Raw genomic sequence first — 18,009 nt, forward strand, 5'->3', positions numbered from 1 at the left:
CTGGGTGGGACACTTTCTGGATCTGATGCATCTCACTGTGCCTGTGCACATTAATATGTGGCGGAGTCTGACAACTCAATGGCCTGATATGCAAATTGATCATATTTTTTGCAAAGTCGAGGTAACAGCAACTCACTGCTCAACCTCTGGATAACTGAGATTCAGGCTTTGATCACAGCATCAAACTAGCTATTGCAGGCCATTCCCGGTAATTTGACGGTACCAGTACATGTAGTAGCTGCCCAGATTGAACTCACTGGTTTTACCGGTCAGTCTCAAAGCTTGGTCACGTAGCTCCATCTTTGCCTCCAGCTTGCTCAACACTGCCACGGAATGGGCTTCTGGTGAAGTAAGAAAGTATTCATTAAACCGAGGTGGCTACAGGTCGTACAATTCCATCAAACCCTACTCCTGAGAAACTAATAAACACGTTAATATTATAATTGGACCCTACGCACTGGAGCTGAATGCATGAAGTAGAAGAAGAGACCTCGGTGACACTATGCTTCCTGATGCTGCGTTAACTGAGGCTGTCTACCGTCCAGCCACTCATTGACAAAACAGTTTGGCAGATATCTGGACTCTGAGCTTCAGTGACTGGTTTTTATGATTCGGCAGAAGAGGACATGGCAGAATTGGTTTTCTGCCATTGATGTCTAATAAAAAGAGGCAGGGTTCTTCCCATACCCATTAGGCTGGGCGTCAGTACCGCCTAATTTCCAAAGTTGAGAGTTGAATGAATTGATGGTCGATGTGTGACATTATATTCTTATTTCAAATATATACTTTGTTCGTAAAAATAGCTTTGCTTATGTACATAGTCACGAAAGTGCAATAGCATTTGATGAAAAAAAAAATCCAAAAACAATATGGAACTTCATTTAACTTCACTATAAAAAAGGACTCATTTACCCTTTGCCGCTTCCTGTATGTGCATCAATACTCGTTCTGTTCCAAAATGTTATCCACATAACAGTGAAGTTGACTGTTACTCATTAATGTCTCATTTTGGAACTTATCAAAAGCTTTCTGAAAATCCGAATGTGGCAAAAACCGTAACTCAGCAGACTTACTTTACTAGTTGGATCCTAAACAAAAATGCAATGCATATGTCAAGCATGGTTTGTCCGTTATAAAATTATGTTGGTTTTCTCCAATCCCGTTCATTCTTTCAAAATGTTCTGTTATCCCTGTCTCTCTGTTTTAATCTCTGCCATTTTTTAAATAATGTTAGACTCACGTTCTGTTTAGCAAAATGATTTTGCACCGTGTCCTACACGATACCGGATATTCCTGTCTCTCACAGTCTCTACATTCTCTACACCGGGCGGCACGGTGGCACAGTGGTTAGCACTGCTGCCTCACAGCGCCTGAGACCTGGGTTCAATTCCTGCCTCAGGTGACTGACTGTGTGGAGTTTGCACGTTCTCCCCGTGTCTGCGTGGGTTTCCTCCGGGTGCTCCGGTTTCCTCCCACAGTCCAAAGATGTGCAGGGTCAGGTGAATTGGCCATACTAAATTGCCCGTAGTGTTAGGTAAGGGGTAAATGTAGGGGTATGGGTGGGTTTTGCTTCGGCGGGTCGGTGTGGACTTGTTGGGCCGAAGGGCCTGTTTCCACACTGTAATCTAATCTAATCTAATCTAATCTAAAAAAAAAATTCAAATCAGCATATGTGCATTTATTTTGCATGTAATGCAGCGCTGGGAGCCTGGTCTAATAACTCTGAGTTTCGGCAGAAGATGTGAAGCGATTTCTGGCAAATGCAGCACTGTCACTGAAGTCATCTGCAAAGCAGATGAGAACTCCTTGGTGGCCAAGGGACAGAGGTAGCCAGTGCCACAGTAGGCAGGCACTTGCATCCTCTGTGTAGAAGCAGATGAGGGTTACATTCTCTCCAGTCCTCACGGTCATCTTGCCCTCTGGCTGATGAATGAGCGATTCAGACATGCGTGCTGAAGGACATGGATAATGAGGCATTTTGTTTGGAAAAGTTAGTAAAACGGGCACTCTTCGTGTAATGGAGAGAAGAGGGGGAGACAAATGAGCTTATTGTTTTAACATCAATGCCTTCATATGGTTTAGAATTTTATTACCGAATTGATTGTCATGATCATTCGAACAGATAAAGAGGTTGTATTTGAAGGGCATTGGGCCCTTCAGCACATCTTCCACAATTGAAAAGAAATGAGGTTCATCTAACTCAGCATCACAGCATATTCTTGATAATCTTTCATCCTCTTGGTTATCGAGAATCTATTTAGGTCTACCTTAAAATACTTTATGGTTCTGCATTGAATGCCTCTTCAGAAAAGATATTGCAAATGCTCACAACCCACCGAATATTAAAAAAAAGGTTCCTTCTCTCTGAATGTAATGGGTGCTCTCTTACTTATAACAACTGAAGAGGATAGTAAATGTGTCAGAGCATTCATATCTGACTCTTCTATTGTCTAGAGGCTATAACCAAAAGCTATCTCTGCTTTCTATGTCTATCTCAGCCTTGAATAGACCTACAGCACAGACTCTGTGGCAAATAGGTCCACAGGTTCATTTTCATGTGATGAAGAAGTGTCTACTCATAACTATATGAAATGCACACCAAGTATTCTGAGATCCGCTGTTCCACTCCAAGACTCTCCCAAAGGGGGAAACAACATTTCCGCCTTTACACTGTTAAGTTTTCATTGCGCCTCTATCAATCGTGTGGGACTGGAAGGTGGGCCCATTTCAAGAAATGTTGAGATACAACCACAGCGTCACATGATCCATGTAACTTGCTCCAAGACTCAAGATTTATTCTCATGAGAAAAGCAAAACATGTTTGACCACATTCATTTATCAGGATGCTTCCAAACATTGAATAACTAATTTTCTGGTGCACTCCTGAGGTTCTCTTGTGAATGCTTCGACACTCCAAGTCCATGGATCGAGGGCAATATCTGATCTATTAATTGTTGCGAACAAGTACAGGAATTAAGCATGTTCTCCAGCATTAGGGATACAACTAAAAGAAGCTGAGGAAAATCGGACTTTGATTCCATTTTAAGGTATAGGCTAATTAGATTGTGGGACTTACCCATTGCATGTGAGCCAATGTTAATCCGCAAACTCACACTTCGCACACACACTCTCTTGACAAACTGTAGGCAGCACTTTCGGTAATCTGACATAGGAAAATGAAAAAGAGCTGTTCAGAATGACAGGTATCACAAGAAAGACAACCAATGCGCGATAGAAACATTAAAACATCAAAAACGAATTTGTAAATGTCAGCTGGTTATGCGACATGAGGGGAACAACTCCTGCACACTGTCGCTAAGTGCATCTATTGTCGATTTTAATGATCATATGTCATGCTGCACTCCCTCTGATCGAATCCATGTTTCGTTTCTCTTTGCTTTTGTATAGTAATGGAGAACGGCCAGGAGAGGGTGCAATTGTATCACGTTGAACTGAAGGGACTGAAAAGGGAAAGAGTCGAGGAGATTTTTTTTTTAAATTAGTAGATTAACTGTTATCTTTCAATCAAATTATTTTCTCCCAAAGTGATGGACAACCGCTTCTGATCTGATATTCAACACCTGAGGCAATGTTCCAATGTCTCAAATGTTTTGCCAATGATTCGAGTAAGTCACCAAGAGTGGCAGAACAATGCACAGCATAACGTATACACACATTGAAATGCAACGTCAGAGCCCCCCAAAAAACAAAGATGTACTATTAAAGATTCAGCAGACCTACACGCACATACATGCAAGAATTTAAATAACAATTCAAACCTGAAAATCATCGGTGATCCAGGCCTTTGCCCTTTTGTTAGTGTCTGGATGAGGTACAAGAACAGCACTTCTTGCTCTGGTCTGCTGTGCAATATGAAAAGTTCAGCCACTGTTAATTTCGGTGTTACATTCTGATCAATAGGACATGAAAATGGGGGTGCGATTAAAATTGATTATCTTCGCTCTGAATATCATCATCCCAGATGAGTTGCACTTTAGATTTTCGGTCTAAGACATCGTGTCATCGTTCAAGTGACCATTCTGAGACAACATTATTACTTGATTTTTAAAATATGCCCTTTATCATTGAATGTTGGGTGGGAAGCAAATAAAATATTTGCATACGTTCCAAACCAACGGACAAATATATCGAGATGGCCAACAGCAACAGATAAACGGGGACATATTCAGCTGTACGTTCCCTCCCAAGAAACTCACCATTCTTAATTGGAAACATATCGTCTTTCCTTCAGTGTCATTTGGTGAAAATCCTGCCATTCTCTCTCGAACAGATCCACGTGTCTACATAGACAGCTAATACGAAAGCAGCTTCAAAAGCTAGCTCAACACGACCTTCTCTAGCTATATTAAGGGTGAGAAACAAGTATTTATCCAGCCAGCTATTCCCATTTCCCCTCAGGGAACAAATCACCTCGTAGCGAATGGTATCACCGGGGAATCAAGTTGAGATATTTTCTCAAAGTAAATCTTGAGCGTCTGAGACTCTGTAAAAAGGTAGGGCAATGCCAGTGCGCATTTTTTTACTGCCAGAGAGGCAAGCACAGTGGTGTAAAGAAAATAGTTTTTTTAAAGGATAGTTTCAGAAGAATCAGTATGAGTCAATATGTACCAAGACGCACTCATGGGAAACAATGAATAGCCTCCCTATTGGGAAATGCAATGTGTTCCCAGGGAACAGGATGCTTGTACAGGTGATTTCTCCCATCATTTCTACCAAGTTACACACTCATGATCAAACAATAGTTCACATACACTTCCCTGGCCCTGGTGGCTGTGGAAGGCAACTCGTTGACTGTGATTGCGGAACCAGACCTCCTTCAGCTTCTTGCAGAGTGGCCGCTGTCGGGAGGGATGGGAGCCGCACCATCTGAGCACCGCTATGGCAGCGTGGGTAGATCAGGGAGGAATCGGGCACACTTCACTACGAGCAGAAACTCCGCGTTCTTACTGTCAGCGAAAACAGGAGGACAGTTGCTGCCATGTGCCTCTGAGCTGTGATGATTGCCATGTTGCAATTCAATTGGCATCCTGTCCAGAAACTCTGGGTGGACGGGAGATAAAGAGATAGCCTCGCCATCTCAACATCAACAACTGTGCAGAGGAAAGACAATCACTGAGAGAAAGTGAATTTGTGGAGCTTCCACGGAAATATTCCATGCTTCGTAATCAGTGAGAATCGAGATTGTTTCAGTTTTCTCAACGTGCTCAGATATTTTGTAAGTCACTTTTAGAGTTGGTGAGAGTAGAACGTGAATCCATTTGAACCAAATTTAGGAACACTGCATTGCACATCAGTAACCCCTCTGACTTTCAAGTCTCTAACTAATCTGGATTGATTCCATTCAAGATAATGAGGATAATCAATGTTAATTAGACCTCTATCTTTATCGCCTCTTGAAATGAGTGCAGCACCGAAATAAAGAGCAAGCCTCCTCTTTCTAATGCATAAGCAGGCCAGAGCAGAAAATGAAACTGGTACGCTCCCATTCACAAACTAAACAAATACAAAGTGCTGATATCACTTGGCAACACCTTAGTGAAACCCCAGAGAATAATAATGAGATCAGTAATGAGAATTATCATACGGAAAACAGCTGAAAAGAATTCTCTTTACACTGGTATTACGTGAACCTCCATGTGACAGCTTTTTGTTTCATCATGGAATCTTCAATGAAAGTAACGTTATCCATGACACACGGAGAAACTAAAGGCATAAGGGAATGAAGGTGAAATCAGATTAACGATAGTGAGAGGCGAACAGACGGAACGAAACCGTACCAGATGGGCGAGATTGATATGAAGTACTACATGGGAATGGTACTGAAAATTTCACTGTTATGTTGAAACTGTATACATTCATGCATTTGTCATTAAGCACGTATACGCACTGACACACTCACATGCAAACACATTCATACATACACAGAGCCTGGTGCCATGCTTTGTTCTAAACAGATAAACACAGTTCTATGTGATCACATCGATGACGAGCGAATTAATTCACCATTTCCTCGGTGTACTCGAATCAACAACTTCAGTGAAACGCATTCTAAATACCCACCCACTTGTAAACTGCTGACGTGTTTCCAGATGTTCCCAACTCATTCCGTTGTGGTGGAGGTGTGGATGTGAAAGTCGACGAAGGAGAGCTTTCTGCCAACTCACTGTCTACAAATCACATTAAAAAACAGATTGTTCAGAGTGTCAATTAGAATGGATTCTGCTCTGTGTCTGTATGAGAGCTGAGAATCTGTAATGTATTTTCTCAGCAGCTTCAGGAAGCTTTGGTTGACAGTTTGATTGTGGTAGGATGGTTTTGCATCAGTGCGTTCTTAAGCTCCTGAATGCACATAATAACTACACAAGACTCTGCAGAGACATCAAAATGAAGACCAATCTATGATCAAAAAGCAATTTTTGTACAGGGGAGAGACTGTTATCATCACTGTGTGGTTCCTCAAATCACAGTAATACACGACAACATCAGTAAGCTGCAGTCTGGTGATCATTAGACTGGTGAATTTCTTCGAGCTTCTGAAGTACTGCAGCAAAGTGATCTTTTGCAAACTTTGCTTTATTCTCGCCGGTTTCAGAATATCTCCTCAGTATATATTCGGGGTGTGTCTGTGCACTGCTGGTACCAATCTAATGAATAATAATTTTCTGTAGTACCATAGGTGCAACTCAGAGTCAATGCCTCTCCTTCTGTCCGAGCATGTGAGGAGATAAACTGAGCGACTGAATCTCCATGACTCAGGTCTGAAATTGGCAACAGATAATAATTGTAAAATGTCAGGCTGGTATCAACTAAAATCATGGTTTAAAAAATGAATGTAAATTGGATTTTCTCTGCATTTACCTGTCCGAATTGATCCAAACCCAACCCAAATGCGGAGTAACCACATTGGTTCTATCCTCACTATTACAGGGCTGTCCGATATTTGAGGACACCCATTCCAAACCTCCACCTTCAACGTACTGCTGCACTGACTCTGGATGATCCCATGTCACTGCCTGTTTTCAGTCGTGATGCTTAGAGCGTGAGAAGAAGAGAGCCGACTCTCAATATATTGACACTCCCCAAGATGCGTCGTGGTCATTGGTTTTATCACAGGTCATTCTGGAACGAAGGCTTTCATCTATGATAAGCAATTTCACAGATTCCTAGTGCGACTGAACTCAAGATTATTGTGATAAACCAGGCATTAAAATTGGCCACATATGACACCCACGTGATATAAGTCCCTAATGCAAACCTTGTGGACCAACAAACCATGCACTCTCAAAACACAATCCCTCAAATCCAATCTGCTGCATTACTGAACTCAATTTCAATCTTTATCCAGCAATATTTCTGAAATCATTTTTCATAATGTTTCCCTTTATTCTGGTATTCCAGGGCTATTTCCTGCATGCGTGCTCACGATAATCAAGCATGCCTTTCTTGGTTCGTTTCAGATCTATTTAGTGAGCTGTGTTTCACTTTCTTCCCCCACCTCTCTGGGTTTGTTTTCTGCCTCGATTAACACAGAGGCCTCTCAGAACAGGACCAGTTTTACCTGTGATGAACGTCACAGTTGCTGTCTTAGAGGCAAGCACGCCTGATATCTGTGTCTGGTGTCTGTACGTTATTTACATTACGGTCTGTTTTATTTTGTGTATGTGTCTATATGACCTTTTGCATGTCCATGTGTTTCGCGTGTTTGCATTCCAAGATATTTGCATTTGTGTGCTTTTGCACATGTGTGTTTGACTTTGAACAGATATATATATATATATATATATATATATATATATATATATATATGTGTATCTGCATTTGTACCTCTGGGCATGAGTGCATTTTATCTGTTTATATGTGTTTGATTATGTGTTGTGCGCCTGTGCATTCCTGTGTAAGTGATCATGTGTGAGTGACTGTAAGAATGTTTACTTGTGTTTATTGGCTTTCCTGTATTCGCAACTATGTTTCAGTGCGTTAGCAGCTTCGGTGTTTGGTGTCGTGCCTACCACAGTGTCTGATTTTAAACAGGGTTAAAATAATTGGAAGGTTTATCTGCAGCGTTGCTTCACATTTCTAATGTCAATGCAGAAGTCATTAGTCGTTCCCTGATACATACATTGTTCAGAGGGATGATCCTGAATGAAAGACCGAAAACAGCTAGCAGTCTCTTCCCTGTTCCCCTCCCATCTGTTCAACATGACACAATGCCACCCTCTGTGATAGATGCACATTTCTTCACAAGAGGATGATAATAACCATTCAGGATTCAGTCAGATGGAGGATATAACCCCATTCAAACTCAAATTAAATTTACTCACATGCAGAGTGAGTGTGCCGTCTTGGCTGCTCTCCACTCACATGTCAAGTTGAAGTTCATCAATTTACTCATTATATTTTTTTTCTGTATTTCTCTTTGCTTGAATGACTCGTGTTCAGAGACATGATTTCCGCATCTCCCATGCCAGTTTCTAGGAGTCACAATTTTTTTAAGCAGTGGTTCTGGATGCATTGACATGTACACTCTCAACAGATCACGCAACGTGAATGAGATTAATCCTTAAAACAGACTAAAGTTTAGATTATCGTCAACTTCAACTGTTCTGCTCATGCTGTTATACACATCACGTAATTCTTGCTTTATTCATAATGATTAACAGGTCAGACATGGATCTCCAAACATGGACTCTAAATGTGCAGCCATTTCCCGGAAAGCAGCTGAAACGTGACACAAAATCAAATGAGTTTATTGGAGGGCGGGAGATCGAAACACAAATGAGGGAAAGTGTTTGCGTTTAACACCATCAGAATCATTCTTCTATTATAGGCAGGATGAATTGGCAGGGAGACATTCTTGTAGTTTCCTTTCCTTTGTGTCAAGAGACTCAAAATCCTCTATCAGGTTGAAATGAAGACTTGGCAGTGCATAGGCAGAAATGTTGCTCCCCTCAATGAGGTTGTATCTGAAGAGAAGGCATAAAGTCTTAATATGGATCCATATATTTGAGAGACAGGTAAAGAGGAATATCTTTTATCAGATGGCAAAAAATCCATTGAAGTATTGACCACAGATGTCAATATACAATGAATAATCGAGGCTGTGATGTATTTTATGAGTAAGAGAATCAAGACTTCTAGAAGATAGGCAGGAATGTGAAGTTCAAAATGATCAGATCAGCTATGATATCTTCGAAATTTGTAACCAATTCTATGGACTGAATGGCCGATTTCTTTTTCTATGTCTTAGATTCTGCAGTCTTTATGACTGCGGCCAAATAATAATGTAGGCACATGTATATGCCCTTTAGACAATTAGTTGTTAAGATTTGTCATGCACGAGCAAATTGCTGGTAGAAAGGGAAGTAAAAAGCAGTAATGAAAGTAAACAGCTAAACACATGCATACACATGACGTTGAAACTACCAGTTCTGTGAAAGCAGTAGTGAAGAGAATACGATTGAGCAGTAGCAGAAATACTAGCAGAGCTCTGAAGGGCAAAATACCCCCCTTTAAGTTTAAACTCTTCTTAATCGCTGAGCTGTAGTCAATGATGGGCTTATTCGTGCTTTGAGAATCAACGGAAAATACTTCATTTCCTCTTGTGTTTTTTTGTACAGGTCTGGATTTGATCTTTTTCACTCTGTCCCTGCACAATAATATATTACATTGTCTGACATTCTCAATATTCTGATATTTAAAGTAAAGACGTTGTTTGATACATCTTTGGAAGCAGTGACTTGTCCTATAACCTCTGGATTGCTGTTGCTTTCACTGTGGTGCCAAACTAGCCATTGCAGACCATTCCCGGGGTGTTCACTGTACCAGAACATGCTGTAGCTTCCCAGATCGACCCCGCTGGTTTTACACGTCAGTCTTAGAGATTGCCCAGGGATCCCTGACTCTGCTCCTGGCTGAGTGAACATCACCTCCAACTCGGCCCTAGTAAAGTAAAGTGACTCAGAGTTGTGTACTTCTCCACGGGAAGTGAAATAACAGGGAATGAAAATGTCTAAAATGTGGAAGAAACGGAAATTGGAAGTACGCACTCGATAAAAAAGCAAGAAACAAAAGCATAGACCTCAGCAACATAGTCCTTCCTGCAGCCATGTTATATGTGATAGTCTGGCCTCAGGTCACATATAGACAACGCAGTTTGGCGGATTGTTGGATTCTGATCCTTCCTCACAGGCGTTTATGAATAAGCAGAACGGAGGGCGTGTTTGAAGATACAGTATTGGTCGCCTAATATCGACGTTTGATGCAAATAATACAAGGTCCTGCCCATCAGTGGGGGCTGTGCTGCAGCACCATCTATTGTCAATGTTGTGTGAATAATTGAGCTCACTATTGCCCACTCAGAAAAAGATTCCATATCAACACACATATGGTCAGTTGTGGACGACAAGTTGGCTCGGTGTGGGGACAAATAATCGAATCTCTTTGAGGATTATGTGTGTGTTCCATGCTGAGATGGCAGAGTGTGTTAAATGGGGATCACAAATATGATCACTGAGGCATTTACAGCGGTACTTTTAATAGAATTACAGAGCTGATCTGTGTGGCAATTTTAGAATTTTGACTGTGTGGGAATGATATTCACACTGAGTGTCTGGATTGCACAGATGTAAGTGTAGGAATGAAAGATATGGTCAATGTGGGGATTTTAAAGGGAGTCAGCGTGGAGAGTTGACTTGATTTGGTTTAATTTATTGCCATATTTACCTAAGTACAGTGAAAAATATTTGCTTGCGAGTACAGGCAGACATTGTAAGCAAGAGCATACAGATTGTCCGGTGGAAAAATACTCGAAGAGAGTAAGGTATACGGGTTACAGGGCACATTACATGCACCAGTCAAGATCAACTTAATTTGAATTTAGCGAGTCCATTCATCTGTCTAATACCACCAGGGAAGAAGTTGTTCTTGAAACTGCTGGTGCATGTGTTCAAGCTTCTTTATCTTCTGCTTGATAGTTGGGGTTGCAGGAGAGCGCTACTCGGGTGAGATTGGTCTTTGATGATATTGGCAGCTTTTCCACTGCTACGAGATGTGTATATGGAGATCATGGATGAGGCGTTGGCTTCCATGATGGTCTAGACTGTGCACACTACCTGATTGTTATGATCCTTGGCAAAGCAATTGCTGAAACAGTCTGTGATGAAAACCAGACGGTATAATTTGCATGGTGCATCTGTAAAGGTTGGTGATGGTCCTTATGGACATGCCAAATTTGCTGAGCTGCCTGAGGAAGAAAAAGCTTTGATGTGCTTTCGAGATTGTTGCATTTATGTAAGAGGTCCAGGGTAGGTTGTCGATTATCTTCACTCTTAGGAACTTGAAGCTCTCAACTCTACCAACATCCACTTCATTGAAGTAAATAGTACGTGTCCGCCTCCTTTCCTGTTGAGGTTAATATTCATTTCTTTAGTTTTTTCGACATTGAGAGAAATGGGTGTTGCCATTGCACATCGTCATCAAGCCCTGTATCTCCTTTCTGAAATCTGACTCACCATTTTTTTGACATCTGTCCTCCCAGTGGTCTCGTCAGCAAACCTGTCAATGGCGTTTGTTCAGAATTTGACTGCACAACCGTGGGTGAATAGGGACTATAGTAGGATGAGAAAGATTCCTTGGTGGTTGGGGGTCTAGTGTTGGGTGTTATCCTGGAGGTAGTTCAGTTGTCTACCTTCACTAATTGCATTCGATGGGCCAGGTAAGAATCTAGTTGCAGTGTGTGGAGCTGGGATTTGAGAATTGGAGTTTTAATAGCAGTCTGTAGGGGATAACGGTATTAAACGCAGAGCTGTAACCAATAAGCAGTTGTCTGATGTAGATTTCCTTGTTGCCCAGATTTTTCAGGGATGAGTGCAAGGTTATGAAAATGGCGTTTGCTGCGGACCTGTTACATCGGTAGGTAAATTACAGAGGATAGAGGCAATCTTTGAGGCTGGAGTTGATGTGGTCCTTCACCAGCCTCTCGAAGCTCTTCATGACTGTGACGTTTGAGTGACGGGATAGTAGCTATTAAGGCATGTTGTATGCGCTTTCTTAGGTACTGGGATGATTGTCGTCTTCTTGAAGCATGTGGAACTTTAGCTTATAATTGGGAGAGTTTGACGATATCAGTGCATGGCCAGCAATCCGTCTGTTCGATTTCCTTGGGTTGAGCCATGGAATGACGGTTCTGGTGTGTGCAGCAGTGACAGAGCGAGCAGTTTCATCCATGGCTGTCTGGGCAGATGACACCACTCAGATGGCATTCTGCTCGAACTGTGCATAGTAAGCAGTGAGCATATCAGGGAAAAATGCATCTGTTTTTCTGCTATCGTGTTCTGCTCCATTTTGTATCCCATTGAGTTGATTATGTCTGCCACAGGCAATGCGAGTCCATATGGTTGGTTTGGGCCCCGTACTTGGTACTGCCTCGTCATATCCACGATGGTTTTGCCGAGGTCGTACGTCACAGACTACAGAGATCATTGGTGGGAGGAATACTCAGTTGATCACTTTAGAGATAATAATTTAGGTTGGTATGGGCATTAGTTGGGTGGATAGTGTGGAATTTTAGAAGCAGTCAATCTGAAGATTACAGAAGTGGTCAGTAGCGGCGCGAATGTGGGGATTGCAGAGATGCTCGATTTTCGCAGATAACATAGTAATCTATGTCGCAACTTTGCTAAAAAAGAAACCTGAAGCTATATCAAAAACGTTTGGACATGCTTCACATGGGGAACAAAAGCAACAAATTCACATATCTTTTTTCCCCCTCAGATGTGGGCGTCACGGTGGCACAGTGGTTAGCACTGCTGCCTCACAGCGCCAGAGACCCGGGTTCATATCCCACCTCAGGCTACTGACTGTGTGGAGTTTGCACGTTCTCCCTGTGTCTGCGTGGATTTCCTCCGGGTGCTCCGGTTTCCTCCCACAGTCCAAAGATGTGCAGGTAAGGTGAATTGGCCGTGCTAAAATGCCCGTAGTGTTAGGTAAGGGGTAAATGTAGGGGTATGGGTAGGTTGCGCTTCAGCGGGTCGGTGTGGACTTGTTAGGCAGAAGGGTCTGTTTCCACACTGTAATGTAATCCAAAAAATCTAAATAACAAAATAAGAAAAGAATAAAATAGTGTGAGAATGGAACCAGGAAGAATGTTGGAAAGCTGAGTCAAACATCTATGGGACAATGATTTGCTAAACAGTTTGGTGAGAATGGCGACAGAAAAACGATGCCTGGAGCTACAGGATAGGCACAGCTTCAAAGGAGGAGAAAGTGAGGAGTGCAGATGCTACAGATCAGAGTCGAGAATGTGGTGCTGGAAAAGCATAGCAGTACAGGCAGCATCCGAGGAGCCGGAGAATCAACTATTTGGGCTTAAGTCCTTCACCTGGAGTCATTCCTGATCAAAGGCTTATGCTTGGAATGTCGATTCTCCTGTTTCCCAGAAGCTGCCTGGCCTACTATGCTTTTGCAGCACCACACTGTCGACTCTAATCTCCGACATTTGAAGTCCTCACTTTCTCCTGGTTGATTTCAAACCCACTGCGAAGCTTCTTCCAGGAATGCCAACTTTGAAAAGTTTCCCCTCCTCTCTCTCTGCAGTCATTCCTGATGAAGGGCCTATGCTAGAAACTTGCATTCTCCTGCTCCTCAGATGCTTCCTGACATGGTGTGCTTTTCCAGCACCACACTCTCACCAGTTTCAACGTAGGCATTTACCTAAAACCCCATTAATGTCTGTCTTTGTAGTATGCTTGTCAAACAGTCATCAATCGATCGATCGGTGGATCTAATAATCTGTTTCTCGATATATCAACTTTTCTCTCAACCTATCTGTCTGTCTATTTTTCTATCTGTCTATCTACCTATCTTTCTGTCTTTCTATTGCTGTGGACTAGGTCAAACCCTCAAAACATTCTTAAGCAGACAGCCAGGACTGTAACTTTGCAATTTGTTTCATAAGTATATAGTGCAATTTTCCCGGAGTAACTTAGCGACATTGACTACCAGGTTTTAAAATAGGCAACAGTCAGATCACAAAATTAGGAATGAAACATAAAGAACAGAATAAAATAACAGCCAGTGAACTCCGTAAATCCAAACTAGACTTAATTATGTGGTTCTGAATATGTCCAACAGTCCCAATAAACAAAACCTTGAAACACAGAGCAAAAAAATTAAGCAAAGGCTTACAGGTCGAAGTTAGAAGGCAGAAGGAGAGACAATTTAGCAGCCTGTTTCGACACAGCTCCACAGTTGAACTTCGAACCAAGTCCTGAGTTGAACTGCTCAACTTGCGAGCTGCTCACACCCCCTTGACTTAAACAGGTTACTTCTAAAAACATAAAAACTTTGTCTTAAAGTCTCATCTCCTTACGTATAAGTTTAAAAAAAACTTTTCATTTCTGTACCAAACCCACATGTTTCCTAGCCCGGAGTGTTTTGTGGGCCCACAGAAAAGTATCAAGGACACAGTAATCTTGCAAAAAGAACCACAAAATGATACCAATCAATATCAAAAGATGGCTACATTTTTAAAACTCTTCATATAAAAACTAGTAAGTCGTCTAAAATACACATATACACTGCACTAACTGCATACATGCAAACAGAAACAACCACGTGCGAATTTAGGCCGTGGCACAGCCACCAATGAATGCCTCCATATCTCATTCGAGTCTCGACAATGCATCGGCAATCACGTTTTTACGACCAGCCACATGCACATTTGTCAAATTGAATGGCTGAAATGGAAAGCTGCATTGAAAAAATCTGGTATTTTCGTTCTTAGATTTCTCCACAACTATGAATGGGTTATGATCAGTGTTAATAATTGTCTCAGGTGCGTTGCTGGTAACTGAAATGTTGTCATGCCAACAATATGCTCACAGTCTCTCCACCGTTGAATATTTCTGTTAATGAACGGTCAATGTCCTGGAAAACTATCCGATGGGTCTTTCTATTCTTTCGTCGTCCTCCTACAACCACATCCACAGAACAGAACATAGATTGGAAAAGCTGTTAGAGTTGGAATTCGGTTCTTCTGCATCATTACAGGTTGACGAGGTGACAGGTTCAGGAGGAATTAGGTCAAAATCTTTAATAATACTATTTTGTCTCCATAATCATTGGCTTACAAAATTGTACAGTAGAAACAACTTTACAAACCTACATCTGATGACTTGACTATGACAGAGAACTGCAAAGTGTTAAAGACCGATAGGCAATATAATATATATGGTGCAATTCTGAGACATGTTTTCGATTTAATTCTCAATTACACCTTATGAATGGTGTCCACATTTTGGGAGTTCTGAATTTTAAGATTCCACTTAATCATAGCTAACACTATATTGAAGTGAAATTCCAGAATTAATAATGAATGTCGTGGAATCTAGTTAATTCTCTACCTGATGAACAAATTCGATTGGCGATTTTTACAATGTGATAAAAGTCTAAACTTTAATAATAACCATGCCTTTCTGCATCTGTCTGAAACTGTCTCATTGTAAGAGAATTTGAAAATGCGAGTGAGGACTGCACAATGTGCAGGAAGCCTCTCTCCTTCCAGAGACATGTCAGAAAAATAGTCCTGACGATGTTGTAGAGCTTGTTTTGGGTTGGGCCAGTCCCCTGAGAAGTCTTGGAACTCGACTGTGGTGTGGAGTATGTAGAACTCCAAAAATTCCGAAATATCTTACTGTGCTTCAAATAACTCAGAAAATTGCCAGCTTTGTGTCCGGTCCCCATTTTGTTAGGGTTCCTGACGATTCATTTGATCAAATACAGATACAGCGTTTGAAAGTGTACTCTTGGGTTTTGATACCCTCTGTGAATTCGTAAAGTCTCTACTTCGAAAGGCAACAATACATCTAACTGTATCAACGACGGGGAAATTTGATCATATGCTACATTTTCTGATAGAACGAAGAGGTATAATAATGTGCTTGTGCTCTGGCCGTGACTGCTGTCTGTTCTCAATATATTTGTGTATCGGTCCACAGCGCATTGTCCTTTGTGTGTGTAGGAGATCTCTACTCCTCTCTACACCATGCTTCAACTGCTCGACTCTGTGGGAAAGGACACTGCAGTATACTTTGGATTCTGTCAGTGATCTACTCACAAGACAGGTTCCTTCCACAGCCAATGATTGCACAACCTCAAGTCCATTGCATTTTGTTTACTTTGAGACTGGGACAATTGTCTTAGGCAGTGCAGACAAAATTTAAACAATGTTATTGTGGCGTGGGCTGTTGCGCTGCGAAGGTTTTCAGCAGCGTTTTGTTAATTCTATGCTTAAAAAATACGGCTCTTACTTAAACTCACGGGCGATTTGAAGTTTGCCTAAATGGCAATGGAATCTTAATGCTTCGGGATCAATATACCTTTATTCTGAAAATCGAAACATGCTTCCATCTATCTTCGTCTCCAACCAAGGGTTTTTATTGGCTCGGTGTCCTCTGGTTCTGCTTTCATTCTCCTAGGCTTTTGCTGTCTACTTCAAAGACGTTTTGCACAGGGTTTGCAAAAGCTTCACAGATGCAAAGACGTTGGGATGAATAAAGAAACGACCAAAACGAATGGATTGTTGAAAGGCCATCGAATATGATAGGCATATAGAGAGACGAAGAGCCAGGGAGTCTATAATGTAAAAAGCGAGTGTAAGATGGAGGAACGCTTTAAGAAATTATCTAAGAGATTGTGATGGACAGAAAGAGATCGAGAAAGATGTTAATGTAGTGGGCGACAGAGGGAGAAATATGAGGAGAACAGTATAAAATGAGGGCATTGATGGAGTCAGAAATAAATAGGAGGGAGAGAGGAAGAAAGCAAGAGAGAAAATTAGATGGATGTGGATATAAAGGAAGAAATGCAGTTTCAACCACATGATGTTGGATAAGTATGACAGTTAGTTGCTTCTGACAGTTGCTCAGATGATGTAAGAAGCGATTCACCACGTCGAATCCATCCACAGAAGCAGAGGAGTGATAGAGGAAGATCCAGACAGACATAGAGACACACGGACTGACAGAAGCAGAGAAATTAAACTAATACCACACAGCAAAAATGAAAGACTGTCACAACGAGATAAGGATACCATGAGAGGACAAAATATGAAATATTCTGAGAGAAGTATACAAGCCACGATATTAGCTAATCACATCTTTGGACCGTGCCTACAATTCAATAATATCATGGAAAATGTTCAACCTTAAATTAACCATTCAGCGTTATGGGAAAACAAAAGCAAAATTCCATCTGCATTGAATTTAACCAGCTCTGTTATTGACACTTTCAAGTATTAAACACTCTGAAATATTAAGGTGGAGAATCAAAGCATGTGGGTGGCACGATGGTTTAGTGGTCAGCACTGCTGCCTGACAGCGATAGAGACTGTGGTTCAGTACCAGACTTCCACGACTGTCTGTGTGGAGTTTGCACATGTCTCCACCATCTGCATGGGATTCCTCCGGGTGTTTCGGTTACCTCTCCCAATCCAAAGATTTGCAAGCTAGTTCGATTGTCTACGGGGAATGTAGGACTGCAGGGATATGGTAGAAGTATGGTCTGAGTGAGAAGAATGTCGTCGAATCTATGTGGACTTGATGAGATGAAAGGCCTGCTTTCACACAGCTGCAGTTTTGCATTCTATGCAAAGTTATGAATGCTTAAATAATTCTGTCAGCGTCAGTCGACAGCTCGTTCAAAAGCCGTGGATGGGCAGAAGTTCCCCTGGAAGAGACAGGTCGGTGCGTTGGAAGTGTTCAGGAAGGATAAGGAGAAGGAGGGAGCATTAGCACCTGGCCCACAACGATTCGAAGATTGGCACCATATCTTGATCTTGACAGAAAGTCTCTGATTCTCTGAAGGAAATGGAGTAAAGGCGTTTTTGAGTTCCCCCATCTTCGTTCACGTAAATATTATTCATTCATCATGCTTCGCAAGTGTGGCAAATGTTCAATTTTACAATGTCTCATATTCTCAGTCCAACCCCAT

At 41.7% G+C, this 18,009-nt stretch overlaps 1 pseudogene; it reads right to left on the bottom strand.

Annotated features, from left to right (window-relative positions):
- Window positions 1–189: 189 nt before the first annotated feature.
- Window positions 190–6,925, bottom strand: LOC122543722 (annotated as a pseudogene).
- Window positions 6,926–18,009: the final 11,084 nt, after the last annotated feature.

Source organism: Chiloscyllium plagiosum, chromosome 44 (assembly GCF_004010195.1).
Source record: "Chiloscyllium plagiosum isolate BGI_BamShark_2017 chromosome 44, ASM401019v2, whole genome shotgun sequence".
In the NCBI taxonomy this organism is placed as follows: domain Eukaryota; kingdom Metazoa; phylum Chordata; class Chondrichthyes; order Orectolobiformes; family Hemiscylliidae; genus Chiloscyllium; species Chiloscyllium plagiosum.